Genomic DNA, 7,134 nt, shown 5'->3' on the forward strand with positions numbered 1-7,134 from the left:
GACAGGGCTTTTCGCAAGGACCTTTACCACTAGGGAAGCGTAGGCAACTCGAAGGCGAGTCGAAGACAACCTTAAGGCATTTACCCAAGGGACATGGAGGAATGCACCAGTGGAGTTCGCTGCACAGGCAGGGATTCGTCCAACTCGCACAAACCGAACACAACTCACGCGCCACGACGTACACTGTGCACCAGCCCCCCAAAACGAATCACCCCCCGAAGGACCAAGAAGCCCGACGAACGCGCGAAAACATTTAGAGAGGCCGAGCAAGCACCGGTTAGCGCGAACGCAAATAACAAGCGCAACAGGCAACTTTCGAGGGACATACTTTTCGCAACAAGCTTCCACTAGGAAAGCACAGGCAACTCGTTCGAACGTCAAAGCCAACCAAATGGCAATTACCCGAGGGACATGCTTTTCGCAAGGCACCTTCCACTAGGGAAGCGCAGACAACCCGAAGGCGAGTCGAAGACAACCTAAAGGCGATCACCCGAGGGACATGGAGGAATGCACCAGTGGAGTTCGCTGCACAGGCAGGGATCCGTCCAACTCGCACAAACCGAACACAACTCACGCGCCACGACGTACACTGTGCACCAGCCCCCCAAAACGAATCACCCCCCGAAGGACTAAGAAGCCCGACGAACGCGCGAAAACATTTAGAGAGGCCGAGCAAGCACCGGTTAGCGCGAATGAAAGTAACAAGCGCAACAGGCAACTTTCGAGGGACATACTTTTCGCAACAAGCTTCCACTAGGAAAGCATAGGCAACTCGTTCGAACGTCAAAGCCAACCAAATGGCAATTACCCGAGGGACACGCTTTTCGCAAGGCACCTTCCACTAGGGAAGCGCAGGCAACCCGAAGGCGAGTCGAAGACAACCCGAGGGACATGGAGGAATGCACCAGTGGAGTTCGCTGCACAGGCAGGGATCCGTCCAACTCGCACAAACCGAACACAACTCACGCGCCACGACGTACACTGTGCACCAGCCCCCCAAAACGAATCACCCCCCGAAGGACTAAGAAGCCCGACGAACGCGCGAAAACATTTAGAGAGGCCGAGCAAGCACCGGTTAGCGCGAATGCAAATAACAAACGCAACAGGCAACTTTCGAGGGACATACTTTTCGCAACAAGCTTCCACTAGGAAAGCATAGGCAACTCGTTCGAACGTCAAAGCCAACCAAATGGCAATTACCCGAGGGACACGCTTTTCGCAAGGCACCTTCCACTAGGGAAGCGCAAGCAACCCGAAGGCGAGTCGAAGACAACCCGAGGGACATGGAGGAATGCACCAGTGGAGTTCGCTGCACAGGCAGGGATCCGTCCAACGCGCACAAACCGAACACAACTCACGCGCCACGACGTACACTGTGCACCAGCCCCCCAAAACGAATCACCCCCCGAAGGACTAAGAAGCCCGACGAACGCGCGAAAACATTTAGAGAGGCCGAGCAAGCACCGGTTAGCGCGAATGCAAATAACAAACGCAACAGGCAAATTTCGAGGGACATACTTTTCGCAACAAGCTTCCACTAGGAAAGCATAGGCAACTCGTTCGAACGTCAAAGCCAACCAAATGGCAATTACCCGAGGGACACGCTTTTCGCAAGGCACCTTCCACTAGGGAAGCGCAAGCAACCCGAAGGCGAGTCGAAGACAACCCGAGGGACATGGAGGAATGCACCAGTGGAGTTCGCTGCACAGGCAGGGATCCGTCCAACTCGCACAAACCGAACACAACTCACGCGCCACGACGTACACTGTGCACCAGCCCCCCAAAACGAATCACCCCCCGAAGGACCAAGAAGCCCGACGAACGCGCGAAAACATTTAGAGAGGCCGAGCAAGCACCGGTTAGCGCGAATGCAAATAACAAACGCAACAGGCAACTTTCGAGGGACATACTTCTCGCAACAAGCTTCCACAAGGAAAGCACAGGCAACTCGTTCGCACGCCAAAGCCAACCAAATGGCAATTTAACCGAGGGACATGCATTTCGCAAGGCAACTTGTACAATTACCCGAGGGACATGGCATGCTTGCCAAGGCCGTGGCTTGGCATGCTTGCCAAGGCCGTGGCATGACATGCTGCTGGCCAAGGCCGGGCATGCCATGCTGCTGGACAAGGCCGTGGCAAGGCATGCTGATGGCCGAGGCCGTGGCAAGGCATGCTGATGGCCGAGGCCGTGGCAAGGCATGCTGATGGCCGAGGCCGTGGCAAGGCATGCTGCTGGCCAAGGCGTTGGCATGGCATGCTGCTGCTGACCAAGGCTTGGGCTTGCCATGCTGCCGGCCAAGGCCGCGGCATGGCATGCTGCCGGCCAAGGCCGCGGCATGCCATGTTGCTGGCCAAGGCCGTGGCATGGCATGCTGCTGGCCAAGGCCGTGGCATGACATGCTGGCCAAGGCCGGGGCATGGCAAGCTGCTGGCCAAGGTCGTGGCATGGCACGCTGCTGGCCAAGGCCGGGGCATAGCACGCTGCTGGCCATGGCCGTGGCTTGGCAAGGTTGCCAAGGCCGGGGCATGGCGTGCTGCTGGCCAAGGCTTTGGCATGCCATGTTGCTGGCCAAGGCTGTGGCATGGCATGCTGCTGGCCAAGGCTGTGGCATGGCATGCTGCTGGCCAAGGCCGTGGCATGACATGCTGGCCAAGGCCGGGGCATGGCATGCTGCTGGCCAAGGTCGTGGCATGGCATGCTGCTGGCCAAGGCCGTGGCATGACATGCTTGCCAAGGCCAGGGCATGGCATGCTGCTGGCCAAGGCTTTGGCATGCCATGTTGCTGGCCAAGGCTGTGGCATGGCATGCTGCCCTAGGCCAACGTGCCACCGCCACCGCCGCGGGCCGCCACTCGACGCATCCCGTGCTTGGCTATGTAGTTTCGATGCCACAAGCCAATGCCACAAGCCAAGCGATGGCATGTGCCAAGCGCCCGCCTAGGCATAGGCGTGGCCTGTGGCCTGGCCATGCTGGCCAGCCTTAAGGGAGGTGCCCCCCCCTTATAATAGCCTGTTAAGCCCTTTTCAATCTGGCAGGAGGAAACATCAAGCATGTTCGAGGAGTCATAATGGGGTTTTTTTAAAAAGTAATGGTTTTTTGCCAAAACTTTCAACATGAAAGTTGTATGAAATAATTTAATACACCATAAAAAAAATTATAAAAAAATATTTGGCCACCGGAATATTTTATTTTAATTTATTTCAATTTTAATACTTAAAAAATAATAAAAATTACTAAAAATACTCAAAAAATTCTAGAAAAATTCCAACAATTATAAGATGAGGCACTAGTAATTATAGTAATTTTTTTAATTATTTTTTTATTTTTAATTTATTTTATTATAATTTTTATGAGTAAATAAATAATTAAAAAGCCCGACGAACGTGCAAAAACTCTTAGAGAAACCCAGCAAGCATCGGATAGCTCGAATGCAAATAACAAACGCAACAGGCAACTTCCGAGGGACATACTTTTCCCAACAAGCTTCCACTGGGGAAAGCACTAGCAACGTGTTCGCAAGTCAAAGGCAACCAAACCGGCTATTACCCGAGGGACAAGCATTTCGCAGGGCAACATATACGTAAGTCAAAGCCAAACCAAATGGCAATTACACGAGGGACAGGATTGCTTGCCAAGGGCGTGGCATGCGATGTTCTAGCCCAAGGCCAAGGCACGCCACGCTGCGGGACAAGGCCGTGGCAAGACATGCGGCTGGCCTTGGCCTTGGCATGGCATGCCGCCGGCTTTGGCTGGGCTGCGTTGGCCTTGCCATGGAATGTTGCTGGCTTCGGATGGGCTGCCTTGGCCTTGGCCTTGGCCGTGGCATGGCATGGCATGCTGCTGGCCTTGGCCTTGGCCTTGGCATGGCATGCTGCTGGCTTTGGCTGGGCTGCCTTGGCCGTGGCATGGCATGCTGCTGGCTTTGGCTGGGCTGCCTTGGCCGTGGCATGGCATGCTGCTGGCCTAGGCCTTGGCATGGCATGCTGCTGGCTTTGGCTGGGCTGCCTTGGCCGTGGCATGGCATGCTGCTGGCCTAGGCCTTGGCATGGCATGCTGCTGGCTTTGGCTGGCAGCCTTGGCCGTGGCATGGCATGCTGCTGGCCTTGGCCTTGGCATGGCATGCTGCTGGCTTTGGCTGGCCTGCCTTGGCCGTGGCATGGCATGCTGCTGGCCTTGGCCTTGGCATGGCATGCTGCTGGCTTTGGCTGGCCTGCCTTGGCCGTGGCATGGCATGCTGCTGGCCTAGGCCTTGGCATGGCATGCTGCTGGCTTTGGCTGGCCTGCCTTGGCCGTGGCATGGCATGCTGCTGGCCTAGGCATGGCATGGCATGCTGCTGGCTTTGGCTGGGCTGCCTTGGCCGTGGCATGGCATGCTGCTGGCCTTGGCCTTGATATGGCATGCTGCTGGCTTTGGCTGGGCTGCCTTGGCCGTGGCATGGCATGCTGCTGGCCTAGGCCTTGGCATGGCATGCTGCTGGCTTTGGCTGGGCTGCCTTGGCCTTGGCATGGCATGCTGCTGGCTTTGGCTGGCCTGCCTTGGCCGTGGCATGGCATGCTGCTGGCCTAGGCCATGGCATGGCATGCTGCTGGCTTTGGCTGGGCTGCCTTGGCCGTGGCATGGCATGCTGCTGCCCTTGGCCTTGATATGGCATGCTGCTGGCTTTGGCTGGGCTGCCTTGGCCGTGGCATGGCATGCTGCTGGCCTAGGCCTTGGCATGGCATGCTGCTGGCTTTGGCTGGCCTGCGTTGGCCGTGGCATGGCATGCTGCTGGCCTAGGCCTTCGCATGGCATGCTGCTGGCTTTGGCTGGGCTGCCTTGGCCGTGGCATGGCATGCTGCTGGCCTTGGCCTTGGCATGGCATGCTGCTGGCTTTGGCTGGGCTGCCTTGGCCGTGGCATGGCATGCTGGTGGCCTAGGCCTTGGCATGGCATGCTGCTGGCTTTGGCTGGCCTGCCTTGGCCGTGGCATGGCATGCTGCTGGCCTAAGCCTTGGCATGGCATGCTGCTGGCTTTGGTTGGGCTGCCTTGGCCGTGGCATGGCATGCTGCTGGCCTTGGCCTTGGCATGGCATGCTGCTCGCTTTGGCTGGCCTGCCTTGGCCGTGGCATGGCATGCTGCTGGCCTAGGCCTTGGCATGGCATGCTGCTGGCTTTGGCTGGGCTGCCTTGGCCGTGGCATGGCATGCTGCTGGCCTTGGCCTTGGCATGGCATGCTGCTGGCTTTGGCTGGCCTGCCTTGGCCGTGGCATGGCATGCTGCTGGCCTTGGCCTTGGCATGGCATGCTGCTGGCTTTGGCTGGCCTGCCTTGGCCGTGGCATGGCATGCTGCTGGCCTAGGCCATGGCATGGCATGCTGCTGGCTTTGGCTGGGCTGCCTTGGCCGTGGCATGGCATGCTGCTGCCCTTGGCCGTGATATGGCATGCTGCTGGCTTTGGCTGGGCTGCCTTGGCCGTGGCATGGCATGCTGCTGGCCTAGGCCTTGGCATGGCATGGTGCTGGCTTTGGCTGGCCTGCCTTGGCCGTGGCATGGCATGCTGCTGGCCTAGGCCTTGGCATGGCATGCTGCTGGCTTTGGCTGGGCTGCCTTGGCCGTGGCATGGCATGCTGCTGGCCTTGGCCTTGGCATGGCATGCTGCTGGCTTTGGCTGGGCTGCCTTGGCCGTGGCATGGCATGCTGGTGGCCTAGGCCTTGGCATGGCATGCTGCTGGCTTTGGCTGGCCTGCCTTGGCCGTGGCATGGCATGCTGCTGGCCTAGGCCTTGGCATGGCATGCTGCTGGCTTTGGTTGGGCTGCGTTGGCCGTGGCATGGCATGCTGCTGGCCTTGGCCTTGGCATGGCATGCTGCTGGCTTTGGCTGGCCTGCCTTGGCCGTGGCATGGCATGCTGCTGGCCTAGGCCTTGGCATGGCATGCTGCTGGCTTTGGCTGGGCTGCCTTGGCCGTGGCATGGCATGCTGCTGGCCTTGGCCTTGGCATGGCATGCTGCTGGCTTTGGCTGGGCTGCCTTGGCCGTGGCATGGCATGCTGCTGGCCATGGCCTTGGCATGGCATGCTGCTGGCTTTGGCTTGCCTGCCTTGGCCGTGGCATGGCATGCTGCTGGCCTAGGCCTTGGCATGGCATGCTGCTGGCTTTGGCTGGGCTGCCTTGGCCGTGGCATGGCATGCTGCTGGCCTTGGCCTTGGCATGGCATGCTGCTGGCTTTGGCTGGGCTGCCTTGGCCGTGGCATGGCATGCTGGTGGCCTAGGCCTTGGCATGGCATGCTGCTGGCTTTGGCTGGCCTGCCTTGGCCGTGGCATGGCATGCTGCTGGCCTAGGCCTTGGCATGGCATGCTGCTGGCTTTGGGTGGGCTGCCTTGGCCGTGGCATGGCATGCTGCTGGCCTTGGCCTTGGCATGGCATGCTGCTGGCTTTGGCTGGCCTGCCTTGGCCGTGGCATGGCATGCTGCTGGCCTAGGCCTTGGCATGGCATGCTGCTGGCTTTGGCTGGCCTGCCTTGGCCGTGGCATGGCATGCTGCTGGCCTAGGCCTTGGCATGGCATGCTGCTGGCTTTGGCTGGGCTGCCTTGGCCGTGGCATGGCATGCTGCTGGCCTTGGCCTTGGCATGGCATGCTGCTGGCTTTGGCTGGGCTGCCTTGGCCGTGGCATGGCATGCTGCTGGCCATGGCCTTGGCATGGCATGCTGCTGGCTTTGGCTTGCCTGCCTTGGCCGTGGCATGGCATGCTGCTGGCCTAGGCCTTGGCATGGCATGCTGCTGGCTTTGGCTGGGCTGCCTTGGCCGTGGCATGGCATGCTGCTGGCCTTGGCCTTGGCATGGCATGCTGCTGGCTTTGGCTGGCCTGCCTTGGCCGTGGCATGGCATGCTGCTGGCCTTGGCCTTGGCATGGCATGCTGCTGGCTTTGGCTGGCCTGCCTTGGCCGTGGCATGGCATGCTGCTGGCCTAGGCCTTGGCATGGCATGCTGCTGGCTTTGGCTGGGCTGCCTTGGCCGTGGCATGGCATGCTGCTGGCCTTGGCCTTGGCATGGCATGCTGCTGGCTTTGGCTGGCCTGCCTTGGCCGTGGCATGGCATGCTGCTGGCCTTGGCCTTGGCATGGCATGCTGCTGGCTTTGGCTGGCCTGCCTTGGC

This window comes from Camellia sinensis, unplaced genomic scaffold (assembly GCF_055761805.1).
Source record: "Camellia sinensis isolate YWXY unplaced genomic scaffold, ASM5576180v1 Unanchor673, whole genome shotgun sequence".
Lineage (NCBI taxonomy): Eukaryota > Viridiplantae > Streptophyta > Magnoliopsida > Ericales > Theaceae > Camellia > Camellia sinensis.